This window comes from Mastigoproctus giganteus, chromosome 7, assembly GCF_048544385.1.
Source record: "Mastigoproctus giganteus isolate SK-2022 chromosome 7, ASM4854438v1, whole genome shotgun sequence".
NCBI lineage: Eukaryota > Metazoa > Arthropoda > Arachnida > Uropygi > Thelyphonidae > Mastigoproctus > Mastigoproctus giganteus.
The window spans coordinates 79,361,513-79,381,968 of NC_143581.1; the positions used below are offsets into that span (position 1 = coordinate 79,361,513).

Below are 20,456 nucleotides of genomic sequence, written 5' to 3' on the forward strand. Positions count from 1 at the left end.
CGTCATCGTGTCTTTTCGCTTTCTAAGTAAGATGAAAAAAAAAAAATAAATAAAATAATTTTTATATAAAAAATAAAAATCGCACAGGTTCAGCATACCATTAATTATATAGCATAAATATTTATTCAACAAGTGAATAGGAATGATGAAATAAAAATAATAAATTACTAAAATTTCAAATATAGAACGATCAGAGACAAAAGTATAGATTATAGCTTCTCGCCCCCACGTGATGTTTAAAAACCATATTAAATCAGCCATTCAGTTCCCTTCTTTATCCTTCCCCTCGCTGGTGGTATGGTAATTTCTCCACTGATGATGATAGCAATAATATGAGTATTTTACTCGGGTACGTAGACACTGGAAGTGGTAAAGCCCCTGAAAATGGCCTCTTCAAGACTCATAAAAACAAACTTTCGATTCTTCTTTTCACCCCATGTGATTTCTACGTCACTACTGATGTAGAAATCACGTGGCGGTGTCCCATCTTGTTGGAACCCGTACACTTCGTCACGTCATAGAAGAGGATCACCCAATCGCTTTCTGCGAGTAACTTTATTTCCAATGCATTATATTGGAAGGACAATGAACCTCCATGAAATCCATGTAATGTTGGTGCTCATCACTAAATATCACTCGTTCGTGAAATATTGTATCAAAAGTGACGTTAGTTGCCATTTAATCTGTACTCAGCCGTCAGTAATGTCACAGTCGCATACTTGAACAACGTAACAAAGGACAACTTTTTAAGGAAGTATGACCAATATATGTTTTTTGGCTGACTTACAGAAAACTTTCAAGGAGTTTAAGGCAACTGACAAAGGGTGGTCCTACATTCTATAGTTTTTCATCTTGACGCGGTTCGAATGTTTTGACACTGTGCCTTAGAGGGGTGGGTTTATCTAGAATTTGCGTTAAGGTCACGAGGCTCTGCGAACTGTGTGCATTATATGGCCGATTTGTGTGTTTTCTAGATGAAAAAACCGAGTTTCCTCCTGGAAATACATTAATTCGGCCACCGCTTGAAATAAGTCTGTAAAGATTAGACTGGAATCGAAGGGTCCGACGGTTGGAGAAGTAAAACTTTGTAGTTTTGTTACTGCTGGCAATCCTAATGCCATCAATCAACTACAGTACCTTCGGCAGTAGAGAGGTTCTCATTGCCTTCTATTTAAGAGAGCTTGAAGCACAAAATAATTCCCGAAGAAACTCCTGAGAATTTAATCCCATCATCAGTTGTTTTGCTCAATGATGAAAATTTAACTCAGATCTTTCCAAGCGCATCGCCACCCTGCTGACGCGCTAAGGTCATTATTAATCAGATTGACATGAGTCATGCTTACGTCCAATTGAAGTAATGTTGTTGGAAATATTTAATTTAACATTAACTGTAAAAATATATATGCGTATTTATATAACGTCTTTATAAATGTCCTTGATGTTAGAGCGGACTTTTTCTGCATCAGCCAGAAAATAAAATATTCGTATCATTCCCATTCTCACAAAACAACCATCCAATTCTGCCTCTGCCAAGTTGGAAGGCAACTTATTTCAGCGTTCGACAACCGAATTTCAAGAAATCCAGTTTTCTGGTATTCACTGAGATTTTGATTGCTATAACTAATAGTCAAAAATATAAATAATTACACAATATTTTGCATGAAATGATAACAGTGAGCAATAACTAATACGTTCATTGTTCAGTTAAATTTTACGCTTTTATTTTGAATTAAATGAATTTTTGCTTATTTATGATCTAGAAATTTAACATTTAAGCACTTTTTAAATGCTACAATTAAATAGAAAGATTTATTTTTGTGAAGCGAAGTGAATAGAAAATTTAAGGTTTAAAAGCAGTGTAGCGTTTTAAAAAGCTATTTTATATTAAATTGAACTTTGAAATTCTACAATGCTTTTAAACCTTAAATTTTCTATTCACTTCGCCTCACAAAAATAAACCTTTCTATTTAGTTACCCTACAAATAAATGAATATTTTCGTTAAAAAGAGTAAGGAACTACCCTCTCCAGTGGGGTAGTTCCCCTTGAAAATCCAATACACCCAAAAACGGGTGTATTGGACCTTCAATAAGTGTACGGGTCTGTATCCGTGTGTGTTCGGTCGGTTTTCGGTCTGTGGGAATTCCCACGTCCACGGCCTGAGACCGACTAACTCAGCACGGGTAGTCCAGGAGAGCAGGAAAAACTTCCTAAATGCTCTGTACGGGATTCGAACCCAACTCCTTCGACTCCGTGAGCAAGTACGTTACGTACTGAGCTACCGTGGACCACCAGATCTTCTGCAGTAGTCGGCTTATAACCTGTTCTCCGCGGGTACAAAACCTTGTAGTAGTATAAACAGAATATATTTATACGTGGTGTTATGTTTTATTTAAAAAATATATCAAATGATGGAAAGGGTAGAGAGGTACAATGTTCAACCGGTTGGTTTGTGCAGGCCGGCAAAGCTTAAGTTTTAGCATGCCAGTCCATCCACATGTAACAACTGGATTTACATAACATTTTGTATTTATTGAATATATTTCAGTGAATTTTCGTAAATTTTCGTAACCCATAATGTTCATAATTGTTACTATCCTTCATTTCAGATGCTAGGTGGTAGATGACTTTCATCAACCGGTGAAATACCACCACTTTGCTTATTGGAGGCTTGAAGTGGTGAAACCCATGTTTAGTCTCTAGAGCAAAGTTTCCGGCATCCCCCCCCCCCCCATACTTCTCCTTCAACCCATGCACGGTACTAAGTACTATAGGTTTTGATACCTTTCGTGTTTGGGGTTTTCATAAAAAAAAAAAAAAAAAAAAATTATCTGATAGTAAAGCTTTCTGTTATAACTAATAATGAACACGCAAGTACAGATAGTTATGATTATACTCATCATAGAACAATAAAACTACATATGTAACTGTTTCTTTTAAAGGTTTATCGAAAATTGTGAATCCAACAGTGCTTTGACACTATTAAAATCGAATATCTTCAGACAATGTGACGTTTAATAAATAAAAGCACCTAATATCCGGGCCAGCTTACCCCCCCCCCCTCCCCTTTCTGTGAATAATATGAGAAAATCCATTCGACGTGGAGACCATTATGGCAAACAATGCTGAAACCGCTATTTTTGGTCCTCAGTCGAGTGGTCAAATAAAAGTGTACAGTAACTCACAGCACTCTGACACAAAAGCGTAGGATTTAAATGATAAAATAAGTGAGCATTGGTATTCTGCACAATTTCATTATTTATCCATGGAGGGCCAGGAATGCGAAATACCTATTACGGCTCTGTCCCATAGTGGAAACAAGAAACTATAAATAAATTCGTACATTTTGGAAAACAGTAGCTGAGTTGAGTATTCTTGACTACTGAGAGATGTGCCAAAAGGAAGTTTCCCTTGGGATGGTCTTCATCACCCTTCAGTAAATGTATTCGAAACATGAGCAACGCACTGATGTGTCTGACTTTATATACGTGGATAGGGCTTACAATACGGTCAAAATCTTATACCGGTATTTTTTAATTTATGAAACTGGGATTCCAAAAACAAATGTTTTTCTCAATAAATTTTGATGACAGTTAGGTACAATAAAGTAAGGAAAAAAAACAAGTACTGTAATTACTCGAATTATTCATGTTTTAAATAAACTTTTATTGCCGTAATAAATATTCTGAAAAAAAAAAATCATTAAAATACAGTTATTCTAAAAACAAAAAATTACTGCAAAGTTTAGTTATGTTTAAGCATCCAAAATTAGATCCATCGTTTAAAATGGATCTAATTTTGGTACATATTTGATTAGCGGCAGAAAACGCCCTTTCGGATTCTATTCTGGTACTGAGATAATCGTAGACAATCTCATTCCATATTTTCCATGCTTTGAACTTTTTTAGCAAAAATAGTTAAAAGTATTTCATTAATTTCCGACTCAAGTTCATCTTTTAAAATCTCATTGGAGTCAGGCAATTTCTTATTTTGGAAAGAATTTGCGGAACACTGATGTTCTGTTCCTTGTTGGTCTTCCATGGTTGAATTATGTTCATCATTTTCTGAAGAAGAAAGACGTTTTATTAAGCGAAGTATAATTTTCACTATAGTATCTTTACTGAGTCTGGGAGAGAGCAAAGAGTGGGGATAAAAAATAAAGAGAGCAAAGGGTGCAGTTAAGGAATTCTTCACAATATATAAATGCAAAGAACAGAAGGACAAATCAGATTGGATCCTTATGTAATGGACGTGGGATAGTATTAGATACCATAGCTGAAGTTGCAGATGAACTCAACAGTTACTTTGCATCGACATTTACATTAAAAAAAAAACCCTTTGTGTCAATGATTTATTGTGGAAGTGAAGTTGAAAAAAATGTAATTAATGATGTTGAAATTTTAGAAAACTTTCGCGCCTACAGGCGAGTAAGACTCCTGTGGTTGATGGCATATACTCTATAATCTTAAAGGAGGCGGCAAGTGAGTGCATTGAACCATTAAGGCTAGTTATGAGAGCATCACTGGACAGGAGAGATTCCGTTGGATTGGTGTGAATTGGAACATAAAGGTGGTTCTAGGAGTGTAACGAGAAATTACCGAACGGCCAGTCTAACTTCAGTAGTAGGTGAACTCATGGAGGCAATGATCAAGGGTGGAATTCTGTCGGATACACAGCATGGTTCTGTAAATGGAAAATCATGTTTAACAAATCTGGCTAGCCATTTTGACAAGTCACTCGTGAGCTGGATTTAGGGAATAATTTCGACATTGTTTATTTGGATTTCAGCAAAGCATTTGATTCAGTCCAACGTGAGTGGTTACTTCATAAGTTGGAGCAGGCTGGAATCATAGGGAAAATTCTTAGATGGGTAGCACGATGGCTTGTGGGCACCAGGCAGAGGGTTGTATTAAATGGTGGCTATTCCTCAGATTGGGTTAATGTAAGTAGTGGGGTTTCCCAAGGATCAGTATTGGGACCACTGTTGTTTTTGATTATCTTAAATGACATCAATGGAGGGCGTGAGGTCTAAACTGGCAGATGATGTAAAGATCAGTAGAGTAGTTAATGATCGCCGCCAAGCAGAGCTTCTTCAGAGTGACCTAGATAGACTTCCGGGATGATCGGAAAAGTGGCAGCTATGCTTTAATTTAGCAAAATGCAAGGTCTTACACCTGGGGAACGGCAACCCCAAAATAACTTATACACTTGGTGGAGTTGAACTAAAGTCAGTAGTGGAGGAACGGGACTTGGGAATTACGGGCAGATATGAAGTTGTCCGAGAATTGTGGACAGGTTGCAGTGTTGCATGGTGTCCTATCGATGATTTTTCGAACATTTGCTAGTAGAGATAACGACGTCATAATCACATAAAGGTGATTTTATAACCTTTACGTGATTAAATTATAAACAATTATTATTTTTTAATTAGTACCAAAAAACTGGTATTTTTTGTATCAATACCGGAAAAAAAATGACCGGTATCCCGGTATTGTAAACCCTACACGTGGATAATGATAGAACAGAAAACAGCCTGTGATCCAGAATAAGCTTCAAAAAACCTTTTCCTCGACTGTCATCACATTTTTTGTAATGATTTACAAAATTAAACGCTATTGTGCCACGTATAAGAATTGCTGCAAACTGAACAATCGTAGTTAGATGCGTTTCCTGTTGAATCTGGCTTTATCGCTCCCATAGGGACGTCCATGACAGAAATGTGTTTTACACATTCTTGAATTTTTTTTCTCTATTCGCCCATTGGGTTAGTGCAGACTCTTGCTTGTACTGTATATCTGTTCATTACCTGTACGATTCACTTCTAGTCTAGTTGTGAGGTCGTAACAAATGAAGTATGGATAAAAGACATAAAATATCATATCCGTGGTTAGCAGCAGCAGTATGTAGACCATAAAGTTATTCTATTGAATCGGTTAGTTTAGTAATAGTCAGAGTAAGAATTGTTTCTGTCGATAGGCAGCGCATTTCAAAGAGTCCTGTTTGACGTCGAATTTAGTTGGAATTAAATAGACCAATTTTGTTAATGAGTTAATTGCTTCCGGAAAATTTGCTGTGTTAAAATATTATTGTTTATTATTCTGAGCATCCAAGCAGTTAGTATAGAGGATTTGAATGTATTCATCCACCTCAATATCCAATATTTTACCTAGAGGTATCTGTCGATGTATTTCTGGGGCCATATGCATGCATGGGAATGGATAAAAGACAAAGTTGGATACATTTACTTAAGAGATCTTCATTAACACATAAGTTCCTTCCGGATCATCCAAATGGTTTCGAAATGAAAGGCTTTCAGCTCGGTTACCACTGGCATAAGTTTCAGCGTCCAACTTTGTCCTTCTTTTTGTGAATATCAATTTGTGCAGTCTTTTTCGTCGAAGGTATTTTTTAAAATTCAAAATGGTCGTATTTACAGATCATCGGCGTCTGTGTATATCTTAATGTTGTCCGCATAAAATGTGTTCGTAACTCCTTTTTCCTGGATATTATTAACAAAACTAGATTAAAATATGTATTTTAAGATAGCTTTCCAATATGTAAGATGTGTCAAAGAATAAAGTTGAGGTTTTTCTGTTTAATGCTTCCTGTATTATGAAGAGGGTATATTAGAGTTGTGTGGACCTGACATCATCATCATTACTATCCTAACACCTACTTGTATCTGCGCAATAAGTTCATCCCCGCTTTATTCCTCTGTCCTATCAATTTTAATCTTTTCAACCTTAATCATATCCTCCGTATGATAAATCAAACATTGAAGATATGTTACCGCCCCTGCCCCGAAGAAGCGGATATCCGCTATCTAGAGCTTAATTAAACTTTATAGGCAAACTTCTATAAATTGTGATCCTTGTTCCAGCCAAATTAAAACTCTAAACATTTAAAATTCATCAATATATTTTTGTATTTTATACTTTTTTTTTTCAATATTTCCTTTTTATACAACTATAAGATCAATAAATTCCAATTAAATCTCAACTCCATAAAAACGCTATTTACATATATACAATTTTTTACGATTGTTTGGTCCTGCTTACTTCTCTAGCGAACTCAGCAAAAGCTTCACTCCAGGTGTATGAGTCGGAGCCAATCTGCCTAATTAACATATTCAGAGGATACAGAGCATCTTATATGCTCTGTATCCTCTTACCATCCCACAAATACACATTGGATTTTCTTCTACACCAAACTCTACCAGTCTTTTCTTTAACCCATGTCCAGTTATTAACATTGTTTGGAACATTCCTAGACCAGACCAAGATGGAATCTCTTTCATAGTTTTCACCCCAGGCAGAAAGGCAAAGGTAACACGCCCCTTAGCAGAACCGCTCTATCTTTCCTGCCATATACAATCTATATCTTGCTGTAACTTTTTCTTTTCTACTTTCAAATCGTGCCTTCCTACAAGATTTTATTCTTTTATTATTCTTAATCGCATATTCCATTGTCTTTTAAGTATAATCAGATCCACTGGTTCCTTTCCTGCCATACAGAGCATTATTTGAAACGGTTCGACAGGACCGCGTCACCGCCAGAAGGGCAAATTTCTGTGCTGAAATAAGACTTCTTTTAACGTGGCTATTAGTCACTTTATGACCCCAGGCCCCACATGCATATGTCACAATCGGTAGAAATATACATTTATAGAGGAGGTCTAAGGACTTTCCTTTCACTCCCCATTCTACCCTCGTGACTTTCCTAATTTTTAAATAAATCATCCTCTCTTAATTTCTGCACGTGAGGCAAAAAGGACATCCTTTCATCCACATAAACTCCTAGGTACTTGACCAAGGGGGGGCATATGCTATTGTCGTACCACATATTTTTGCAGTCGGCCTTCGACCTTCTTCTTTCACTGAGCTTCCCTTTGAGCAGAACCATGTGACTTTTTTTCATCGATATCACCATTTTATGGACCTCAGCCCATTTCTCCACTTCTCCCATAGCCTTCTTAATTCATTCCTAGACTTTCCCACCATCATTATTGACAAATCATCAGCATATGCTACAGGTTCACATCCTGCCCACTCCTGAACCAGTAGCTCATCCAATGCAATATTCCAACTATAGGGACCTATGATTGAACCTTGTGGAGCACCGTTACTCAGTTACTTCCTGAGTAACTTTCCAATCTTTTAAAACTCCACAGAACTGCCCAAGTACAATTAATTTTTCTCATTCTTGCTAGAAAGCTCGCCCACCACATACGATCAAATGCCCCCTTAAAGTCAAGAAATATAAACATAATTTTCTGAAGTCTCTTGTACATATGACACCATTTTAACCACAGAATCTTCAGTAGATCTGCTCATTCCACTACTCTCGTACTGACCCTCCAATCTATTCATCAGCACTTTCAAAAACCTTTGCGATAACGCCACTGGTCTATATGATCCAGCATCCGTCCTCTTTTTCTCTATTCTTTAATATTTTAATGTATGCCTCTTTCCAACAACTAGGAAAGATTTGCTACTCTACCAATTCCTTTCCAAATTTCTTTTATCACTTCGGGTAGCAATCTGTCTCTGCCTGGTGCTTTCTTTATCTTAACTTTCCCCAATGCTATCTTCAATTCTTCCTCCATAATTAACCTTTCAATTTCCTGCTCCCCCACATATTCATCATTTAATTTCCTTATTTGTCTTTGTTCTCTACTATCCAAACTGAGGAGATGACAGTATGAATGGAATGAGGGTCTTCTCAAAATATTTTAACAATTTGATATCGGCCTGTAATCTTTGTATTCTGTTAAAAAAAAAAAAAAAAAAAAAAAAAAAAACAGTAGCTGTTAGAGGACAGCTGCATTAGGTTCTTTTAACTTTTTTGGTTATATGAGGGTAGTAGTACAATAGTGTAAATCGTTATTTGGTTACAACACATTTAAATTACATTTCTTCCAATGTACAGATATGAAGCGCATGAATAAGAATTAGACACAAGTCTCAAAACCATTTATTTAAATGTTGCATACTAAAATTAGAAAACAATAATAATAATGAATTTAATTCTGAAAAAGTTATGCGTACTTTTTATAATTTGACGAGATTCGTTGTTTTAAGAGGATAAATACTCTCGCAGCAATATCTAATTGCTTCAATCCAGAGAAATCAGAAACCATGGTTTTCTCGCTAAAACAAAACCCAACAAAAATCTAGCCAGCCCTCAATTCCATTCCGCTTGTTCAAAATCACACTGACCTAGGAATCAGATTCGACCCAAAGCCAACATGTCAAAAAAGCCGCTAGACTAAGATGGCTATGCAAGCAGCATCTTCAACATGTGACAGACAAATCCACCAATTGTGTATCCCCCACTGCTCTATGCTGCAGAGATCTGGGCATCCGCATCTACCGCTATCACCAAACCAGTGTTCTCCTCCTGAAATGGGCTTGCCACAAGCTCCGAACCACCGCTATGCCCAACACGCTCGACATCCCAAGGCTCACTGATGAAAGAAGAATCGTCATTACAGTCAAACTCATGACTGGGTTCATCTCTTCTCCCTCCTTTTTGGATAACTGTGCATGGAGGATCCCAGTGGCGCATCTGCGAGAAAGTTCACAGCTATTCCCTCTTCAAACACGCCTTCACCTGTCGGACCGTTTCATTCCTCAGCAGAGGTTATCATGCGTCCAAGCCTAGCTGTCGATTTAAACAAGTTTAGTCAGGATCGACATTATAGAAAAAGAATAGTCCGTAGTGGGTGGCCAAGGCCACCAATATTGGGTTATAATAGTCCCGATGTATTCTTTTACTCAATGCAATGTATATAATTATGCTATTCGATGTACAATATATTCTGTACAATCACTTAATGTTCAGTATACCAAATTCATTTCTCTAATACTTTATTGAACCTATTCGTTATTATTGTACTCTTTTAATTTTTTGGTTTATTCAGGCAACTTCACATTACATTGTTAACCCCTGGCCACTGTGCCGTGACGGGCAGTTGCAACTGCACCACTATCTCAGTGTTGCAATAAAGATTTCTCTCTATATATTAGCTCAGATTAAGGATGACACCAGTTCAGATCATAGCCATTTTGATTGGAGTATTTTTTTTTTTTTTATGAAAACTCCAAACACGAGAGGTATTACAACCTATAGTATTTAGTACCGTGCTTGGGTTGGAGGTTGAGAAGATAAAAGAAGATATTTGTTGACATTAGACTTAAACTTCTGTAGACTCTAAAACTGTAATTTTCAGGATATACGTGTGAAGGGAGGTTGTTTGAGAAAACGGCAGTTGAATGAATAAACGAGGAAGATGCAAAGTTGGTTCTGTGAGTTTGAAGTTGGACAGTAAATGGATGTTGGCGGCACGTGTTCGGACTGTTTTGAAAGAGAAGCCAATTCAGAAGAACAGTGCCCATGGAAGTATCTGTATAAAAGGCATGCAGCAGAAACGGTACGTCAATGAGACAGCGAGCGGAGAGACTCTGTTAGAGAGGAGTAGTATGAAGCATATTAAATAATTTGTGCTCCATTATGACGATAATCTGTAACTGGGGCAAAAAAAAAAAAAAAAAAAAAAAAACCCAGCTTTAAATTTTTATCTCATTTTCGTAGATAAAGGCAAATGTGGGCGTGACAATAATGAATCATTGTCTATAAAATTTTTCCTTATACAAATGTTTTTAATATGACTCATGGTACATTTTCCTTTTAACGCCATACATCCGGTCATTCATTGCATAAATTGGGAGTGGTTTGATACAAATTAGGAAGTCTACAAAGTCAATAAGTTAATCGAAAGGATTACACATCTATCTTACAAGACAGAGCTTTTTTTAAACAACTTCTTACCCAAGAATAGACCCTAGCCTACCAGTCCTTTTGATCAAAACTTCCTACACTGAGCCTTTTCTCTCTGTTTGCCGAGCTGCTAATTTTCACTTATAAACCACAAAAAATTTTACAATTCACTCGTGTCCGTTTGACTTTCGAACTAATAATCAGTATCGAAGTCCGCTTTTCCAATTGATCATAGTTCATTACTCTTCTGTAAGGAAACTTCATCAAATAACTGATGTGCGATGTCAACGTAGATAAAATCCTGTTTGTGCAAGAGCATTTATCTGTTTTCGATCGCTAATAACTTGTGTATTCTGATGGTGCTCTGGTATAAGGAAGAAACATACGCAGGTTTCGAAGAAATTGACAGCTAAGGGGTGGAGATTTTGGCCTACCTGTCCATTTGCTATCAGGACTGTGTGAGACAAATAAAAATCGCGAAGAATTGTGACTGATCGATCGATACAAGCTACCTCTTGTTCTTTTGGGTGTTTATTTATGTCTCCTGTCTGTGTGTGGATTATGTGGGTCATTGACTATTTACAGTTTCCACAAGAATATAAACCTGTTTCAACAGTTATCTTCGTCCTACATCTGGAACACTGTTATACGAAACGGGCTACAAGAAGTGCTAAGGTCTGTATGAGCGCGGACAATCAAGCAGCCCTCCAGATGACGTGGGACGGAGTGATTAGTACGGAGTTGGTAAGATTGGGTACGGCTAGTTGATATGCAGAAACGCCAATTATCTAATTCATCATCCTAAGGCGTTTGTGGAAGAAATAGGAGACCAGTTCATTATTATTTTTTCCTCCTCTTTTTGGAGTGTGTACACTGTTTCCTCGTTCCATCTCCAAGTTCTTGGACAAGGGATCGCCACGGATCTTTGAGAGAAAAAGGCATTTTCATATTTATTTCTTTAATCGTTTATGCAACAGTTCAAGAACAATACGGAGAGGATGAGTGGGGGACAGACAGAATATTCAACTTGAAGCGAGTTCTAACTGCAAAACTACCATCAGACGTACTTTTACGTTTCAAAAGTAAGATGTTTGTTCACTTACTTCCCAAGAAGGAACGCCTTCTATCTGCCTGTGATTAGCCGAAATGTTTTGGGATTATGTCAGGGAGTGGATAGGAGATGCAATCTCATTTCTGAAAAAATTACAGTATGTCACTGGTATCCTGGGAGGAGGAGGACGCTACTTGGTTTATATGGAAATTCTTATATTGCATTTTTTCCCTTTCTGTATCAGTAGGTTAAGCCGATATTTTATTTCACAGTCCACAATATGACTCTAGTTTGACATCCTGCTTACAGAAAAATTACACGCCTCAGGAGGACTGGCTTTATACCGGAACAAATGTAAAGAAGTTATCGTAGATACTTCGTTTGGCAGACAACTTTTCTCGCTCAGACTTTTCCTTTGTAATATTAGAGTAAGAGAGACAAATTTGCCTCTTTCTCGAGTTCTAGTAGCTGTTGTAATAGACGAAACCTGAACTTTGTGTTTTCTATTCTGTATTATTTAAAATATTCTCCATCAGTTGTAACAAACACGTCTCTTCAAAAACCAAAATATGCATAAACACCAGGTGGCAGCACAAGTCCTTTGCCTGTAGGTCAGAGAGCAAGAGAAAAAAAAAATTGACTGACTAGAAGATTATAGTTATTTTCCACGTGGCTATCATGATGCAAAATTAATATAATCTGCGCAACATAACTTGTCACTTTTAAATAAAGGGGGAATTACCAAGGTCTAGAAATAGAAAATCCCCGGATATCCTGTGGGTGATATTATATTCAAATTTAATTATTTCCTCCAAAAAAGTATTTCTATATTGAAGTTTGCATTTTTTTCTAAGTTGCAAAAGAAAACTTAATGAGCCTTCACTTCTGCAATCGGGAGGACACAAAACAGGAAAAATTAGGTAGGTACCTCAAGTTTCATTGCATTCGAATACTGAAAACTGGTTTTTACATATGAACAATGCAACCGAAAATTATACATTCGGTTTGTAAAATATCGGAAAATTCCTACTATCTCCATCCGACTTGCAAAACATTTCTGTAGTTATAATAATACCATTAAATGGCTTAGCAGTTCAAAAGGAGAATGGAGAAGTATCATGAATGTTTGCTTTAGTCCGATTTCGTTGAGTACGTAGCAAAAATGACAGTCTCATTCTGTATTGCAGGCAAAGTGTCCAGTGAGAATTCGTCGTGTCTTTTCAACTTTTTGAAGAGGGTAGATTCTTTACGAAGTTTTAGGCACAATTAGCATTTTTTTTTTCAAAGTTGGGTTCTAATTCTGAGATTCACAACTAGCACCACATGACGTTAGTTTTTTTTTGTATATGTGGATGAATTCACTATTTCCTTCTTCCGTAAATAATAATGGATTTAACACCACCAATTTAAATCTCAAGCGTTCTTCTTTTGGTGAGGTTGGTTTCGATTGAATTTTCTTTTCATACTGATACAAATCATGCATTATTCAAAATAAAAACAGTTCGCAGTTTCTGAAAGGGTATGGCTATTCGTTTTAAACTGCTAGATGTCGGTACAAACGGTTGATTCGTAATCAAATTACTTGATCGTTGTTAAGTTGGAGCGAGACAAACGTCAGGCACACTGATGTATGTTTAAAACATACAGAACAGTGGAAAGATTCGACTGAAGAGGTGCAGCTCATAAAAGTCAGTTTTTGTTACGCTTGTAAAATGAGAACCGAATGCTTTGCTTTTTGAACACTGTATAATGACGGAATGATGGTTTCGTCTGTACTCTTCAAAACACATCGATGATTTTAGAATAACTGGGAAACAGTTTAGCATAACGTAGATGACATAAAAAGAAAACTGTTGCAACAAACACTGGCTACTCTTCATACCAGTCAAAAACTTTCCGTGAAGCCCATCCTTATGTCAGTCTTGTCTTCTGCATAATGGAGTTTCCCATGAAAAAGAAATCTATTTTTCAGCATTACTGAATGTAGACAGTGTGTGTGTCCACTTACAAGAAAATTGGCAACCTGTTATGAGGTTTGGGAATCGGTGGTCAAAGTGCAACAATCATCCTAATGAGAAAATATATACGGGGGGTGCAAAAGTTAGGTATACAGTTTTTATTATGAAAAAAAAAAAAAAAAAAAAAACATGCAGATGATTATTATATTATTACGTCACAATAAGGATGACATACAACTTGCAATCTCTTAAGTACTCAAATTGTTTGCCTTCAGCATTTACACATTCCTGTACTCTAGTTTCTACACTCAAACACACTTTGGCACAGAGGTCTTTATTGTTATCAATTTCTTGGCATGCTTCTCTTATGAATAGAATCATGTCATCAACATTGTGTGGTTTTCTTGAAAATACCCCAAAAGAAGTCCATTGGGATAAGGTCTGGTGATCGTGGTGGCCATTCAACTAGCCCTCGTCGACCTATCCACCTATGGGGGTATTCTTGGTCAAGGCAATCACGCACTGTTACAGCATAGTGGGGAGGAGCCCCATCTTGCTGAAAAAATAAGTCCTCATTAGCATGTTAAGATACAGGTGTTGGTTTACAGTTGTACTGAAAAAGATAGGTCCAATAACCCCTTTACATGAAAGGCCCTCCCAAACTGTAACCCAAGGTTGATTCAACTGTTATATGAGGGTTTTCTGTTGAATAATAGACACAGTTGTGCCTATTAACAGCGCCTGACAGTTTAAAATTTGCTTCGTCGGACCAACAAATTTTTCGAATGATGCAATCATCTTGTTTTTCTTCATTCAAAACTACCTTGCAGTATTGTAAACGGCGATTCGGATCATCCATGAATTAATCTTGGCCGATACATTTTCAAACCTAAACGTTGCATCAGACGACTCAAAGATCTGCAGGGAATGCCTAACTCACTAAAAGCTCTCTTTTTTGATTTTCGTGGGCTTGGTGTAAATGCCACAGCAACTAACATTTCATTTTCAGGGGTAGTAACACTGACTGGTCGACCACTCTTTGGCGTATTACAGATGGACTCAGTCTGATCGAATTTATCGCGTATTCTGTTGATTGTTAGCCTACTTGGTGGCGCTGTATCAAATTCTTCGAATCTTTTCAGCATTCTCTGTCTTCCAGTTTTGTTTGATTATCCACTTTCGTTGGTTAAATTACCAGCCATAATTATCTGAAAAAAAACCAAATTTTTTTTTAAAAAATCATAAATAAGGAATGCAAAATAATAAAAAATATATAATAAATATTTAATTTTTCAGACTCACAACTGCATACTTACTTTTGCACCTCCCCCCCCCCCTGTATATAACATTCTATCACTGATAGTTTAAAGAATTTAATTAAATCAAATAATAAACAATAGATATTTACTTATCATACATCCTGTAGGATTTGATGGTCTTTGCACAAAGATTTAAAGACTGTTGCAAAATAGTGCTGCTTAAAGCGTTCTTTTCTGCAATTAAGAATTTTCTCATTAGCTCCTAAGTGAGCTGGTTTCTTTAATAATTATTTCACTCAATTATTATTAACGTCCTTTTATTTCCACATCAGTGGGCACCACCGGAACAGCCCGATTCGGCTAGAAAGGTGTACATTATGCAAATTCGGGTTGATTACACTGATTGGAATTGCAAGAAAACAAACCGGTGAATCCAGGGAAGCCTTGGTTGAGAAATCTTTCCACATAATGGCTATTATTCGTGTTTATAGACTTCTTTCAGGATGTCCGGTCTGCAGAAAGATTGAGACATCAATTCCGAACTTATTCGCCGGAAACAGTGATCTAAGGTTTTTGCCGGGAAGATTGAAGACAAGGTGTTGAACTGCAACAGCGGGTTCTTAGAAACTTCCCAGATGTCAGGCGAATCCATTTGGCGGCATAGAAGTTGTGAAGATTCCTCTCTTTGATGGTTTCCCAAGGTTTCATGCCAAGATCCGCATAAAGTACGAAACCCATCTCAGGAGCCAATATTCAACCCCAAGAAATCTCTTTAGTTGAGTAGAGGAGGTCCCTGATCAGAGTACCGATGCATAGAGCGGTATGGGTGTCAAATTTCTTCGGACGTATTCCAAGAGGAACCCTCAAGGCACAAGACTGAACTCCTTCCCGGTTGCTCAGAGCACAGCAAGCGTTTTTAGCCTGGCCATCTTGAGGTGGTCTTTTGGAAGTAAGCCCGTCATCCCAAAACCGTGTGAGAGTGAACCTTTTTAATGGCGGTCCCGTTGATTGTGAGCATAATTTCAATTTGCTGCGTGTGTAAATGCCGCACATATTTATATGGATTATTACAACTGAATCTACGAAAATCTGAATTATACTTGCTTCTTTAAATCCATTGTGGTTTTTTGGAAGGAAGTTAAGATATGTCCAGAGAAGCAATGTGTTGTTTCTCTTCACTTGAGATATCGAAAGCATTTGTGGAATCTAGATTCCAAGTAACTTAGTGGTTTTCCATTTTAAAGCATTTAGGGTTAAGACGTATCTTCCAACAAGCCACCCCCGAGGATTTGGTGTGTGTAGTCTTTTTCATAAGCTTTCCTCCTTAAAATCAATACTCTTTCTATTTAAACTCCGTGATGACCACATACAGCCAGCGCTGTGGGCTTGGATCGGATCAACTCAAACGTGTATACCTTCGCATATCTGTTTGTGCATTGTCAAATGCGAATCGGTATTCGTTTAAACATACAGATATCTCTTTCAAACACCACTGGCAGTACTTCTAAGTTTTAGGTCGCAATTTTCTTGTTTCCGTATGGTCATTGCCGTTTAAGAGTACTGTTAATATTGAACAAATATAACTTTAAATCTGCACAAACTGAATAGACTTTATATCAAATTGAGTTCCATTAGTATTTCTCCCCCAACCCCCACTGGCTCATAATGAAATTCTGTCAAAAAAATCACATGCAGTAGCACACGTTCTTTGAGTAGACCGGGGTTCAAGCCCCTGACTGCTAAATACGGTCGATCTGCCAACCCGCACTGGAGCAGCATGGCAGATTATGATCCATTTCTCTCAGTGGGTTGATAATGGCTGCAGTTTACCTTTTTTTTTTTTTTATGTTACTCAGCGCTTCTTACCATGTTGTCATCTCCATACATGTGTCGCACGATTTAACTCTGAATGAGGCACTTGCTTTTTAAATAAATCAGTGATACAACAAACCATCCTTTCTTTAATGGAATCAGTAACATTTCTTACTTGAATAAACAGTGAACACCTAAATGATTTTATGTGGGCAGCATAATTTCTTAAACATAATTCTACATTTCGACTCTGTTCAAATAATAAAAAAAAGGTTAAAAGATTTTTAAAACCTTGCAATACAGTACTTCGTGTGTGTGCATAAGGGACATCCAAGCGTTTTAATTCTTACTGTAGTACCCTCTGCAGAGGTTCTTTTTAAATTAGTGCTGAGACAACTAAGGCCGTGAGCCATTGTTATATTCCCATGAATCCTGTGGTCAGTTTGACTGTTTTTGCGGATTAAAAAAAAAAAAAACCAAACTCGCCTGAGACCGATTAACTCTGACATGGGCTACACATCATAAGCGCATAAAACTTCCTTTCTAGAACTTGAACCTAGGCCTTCCAATATGGTGTGGAAGAACAATGATGTTAACCACTGTTTCACACCGTTTGATAGTTCTCGACATTAATAAAATTCCTTTCAATAGCTACCCTTCCCCGCCCCCCCTCACACAAAGTGAAACTAACTGATGGAATCTTCATTCATCTTTATTTAGTCAATAATTCCTTTCCTTCATTTTTCCACGTGGTTGGTGACTCATCGTAAATATTACTACAGATGGAAGAGATACTCAGAAAAGTATATGAAACAACCACGACAGGTGACGTTCCATCCGTCTCTTTCTGCCCTTGTCGTTGGTCTCCGAATGGTTCTGTGCTAGTCAATTTGTCACGAGACAATGGATTACGAAGGTGTTTCAGCCTTGAAGACACGCTTCGAAATGGAACGCTTTTATGCATTGATGTGGTCAGCTGTTTGATAAAACCCCTTACTCCATGCGATAATTTCCTTTTGTTCGCCATTGCACTGCTCATCTGTCTCGACGATTGCCACGCATATGACTATACTTAACTGCTATTTAGTTGTCAAATGGTTTTACTATAAACATCCACTATTTCCTTATCCTTGCGCACATCAATACAATACGAAGCTTATAAAGAATGATGTAGTGTGCTTGTCTGACATGCGCTCTGGCTTTGCATGTGTATTTTTCCATTGTTTCTCTTTGCACACGTGGTTGCGCGCGGAATACGTGAGCAGTTGGTACCATTACGTCACATTCGGATAATGTTTCCACTGTATTGTTAAGAAAAGGGTTCGAATTAATTGTAGACTTATCTTCAAGATGCGTGAAGACTGAGGCATTAGGACGCACGCCATGTATCAATCAGATTTAGGTCAACTGTCCTAAGTTGTTGAGCAAGTAGACTTATTTTTGTTTGTTGTCTGGGCATATACTATTGGACAACATCTGTCCATTAGGCAATAAGATTCAATGCATGTATGGAATAGTAGAGCCATTGCTAACCTGTGAATGATGCATATTTCGGATAGAAGTATCAAGACATGCTGACATGAAATTTGTAGAGGGAATCCATATTCCAAAAACGAATAAAAAATACTCATTTTATTACTGTTAGTAAACCAACATTATTATTTTTGTTTGAAAAATGATGACTACATGGAAGAGTTCGAATTGTAGTTTCGTAGATTGGACACATCACGTTGAAAGCTAGTATCTTCCTCCATGGAACTCTGCAAACCTCATTTTGAGAAAAAGTATTAGACCTGGAGCATGGCTTGTACTGAAGATTAAAAATACACGAGTCAGAAACCAATGCTTAGCTTGAAAGATTTTGTATATTTGGCAATTAAGATTACAATTGCCAGTTTATACTCTGTAGGATTTCCTAGTTTTTTTTTTTTTTTTTTTTTATGAAAACCCCAAACACGAAAGGTATCAAAACCTATAGTACTTAGTACCGTGCATGGGTTGAAGGAGAAGTATGGGGGGAGGGAGATGCCGGAAACTTTGCTCTACATACACTAGATAAAAATAATTTTCACCTGTATAACCCTCCTTTAGCACGAATTACTTCATAATAGTTAAAGCATGCACGACACTTTGCACTTGGTCTGGAAAAATCCATCATTAGAATATAGGCAACATTTGTATTTGTCAGACCAGCTTTCCAATCATTATGCCTTTCAGCCGGGACCCGACTTTAGATATTCATGTTATGCAGTGGTCTCTTAGAAATCAGCCAATGAAGTTCTGGCTAACTGTTTCCTTTTCCGATCGCATTATTCCTTAAAAACCTTTATTATTGCTCATTCTGAAACACCAGCAAATTCAGCTACTTCTTTAAGGATGTCTTTTAAACCAGGCAAATACTCTTACTCCTTTTTGCCACTCACTAACACATTTTCTGCGCACCGTCTTTCGTGGTGGAATACACTATCAACGATATATTGTTGATAGTTTATTCCAAGGTGGCTCATCAGAGATAACCAGTTGCAGAACTGCCCATTTGGCATAGCCTATTAAATTTCGATGTATGGTGTTGTTTTCTTCTTAGGTTATCCCTGGTTGGTGTTGCACTGAGTTCGGAAGAGAGTATAATACTTACTTCCTTTATTTATCAAGTTGTCATAGTTCTGGGTCAAGAGATTGTAAATGGATATCTCACCTTAGCATTAAGCTATTGGAGAAGCAAATACGAAATTTTCGCTCGTAAGTAATGAGAGATATAGTTATTTGTTTTTCAATAATAAATACGGGCTCGTATTGTAGCCTCCTCGATCCTTACGCAGGAAGGGGTTTCATCGGGCATTAGAAACTGCTCGCCCCCTTTCTCCTTTTAAATAGCGCACTACAAAACTTTCTTCGCGGTTATAGTTGCGAATAAAAAATGCGATTAGGTCATACTAATTTGTTATGGGACTTTGACAACGAAGTCAGTAGCGTTATTTTAAATAATCTTCATATCTGGCTTCATTTGGATCCATCTTTTAATTGAAAACTTGCGAAGGCAGTAATAACTGATCACAAAAGACAAAGAGGGGGCGAAATTAATTAGAAAAACCACGAAGAAAGGAAAATTACAAGGTCTTATAGTTTTTCGCGGTCGTTTGTAGTCGAGAATATTTTGGTTGAGAGTTAATTTAACACTAAGATCGAACTTATATTAGCGGAAGCTCATATTCTCGCAAAGAGTTTTAATTGAAACGATATACAGATTAAAAATTCCGACCATTTCACGTACTATAACGAAATGTGGCGAACATCCATTAATTTGGACAAGTCGATCAGCTGTAGTTTCTGAAACAAACAGCAGAGATACGGCCTAAGACGTAGGTTTACCACCTCAAAATTAATTCTAGTGTATGACTTTTAATTACATTATCAATACCTTTTGTGGATATCAATTAATTTTTTATTCCCCAATACCGTTTAATTATAAAAGGCTACTGAAATTAGATGCAGTGCCACCCTCAACATTCAATAGCTGATTTACTATAGTTGGAAAATTAACGGTCATTCTTCAACTTATTACTTTGCCTGTTTCGCTACTCGTGGTTTTTTTCGAACAC

At 37.2% G+C, this 20,456-nt stretch overlaps 2 long non-coding RNA genes across 2 annotated transcripts in view; one reads left to right on the plus strand and one right to left on the minus strand.

The window, feature by feature from the left end:
- Positions 1 to 20,456, plus strand: part of LOC150083016 (uncharacterized) — a 256,002-nt gene that overhangs the window by 48,420 nt on the left and 187,126 nt on the right. The gene's annotated exons all lie outside the window — the stretch shown is intronic.
- LOC150083017 (uncharacterized) overlaps positions 14,517 to 20,456 on the minus strand; it is a 109,758-nt gene continuing 103,818 nt past the window's right edge. The window contains exon 4 of the long non-coding RNA XR_016547153.1: positions 14,517 to 14,994. This is a non-coding gene — a long non-coding RNA (uncharacterized LOC150083017). The remainder of the gene's footprint in view (positions 14,995 to 20,456) is intronic.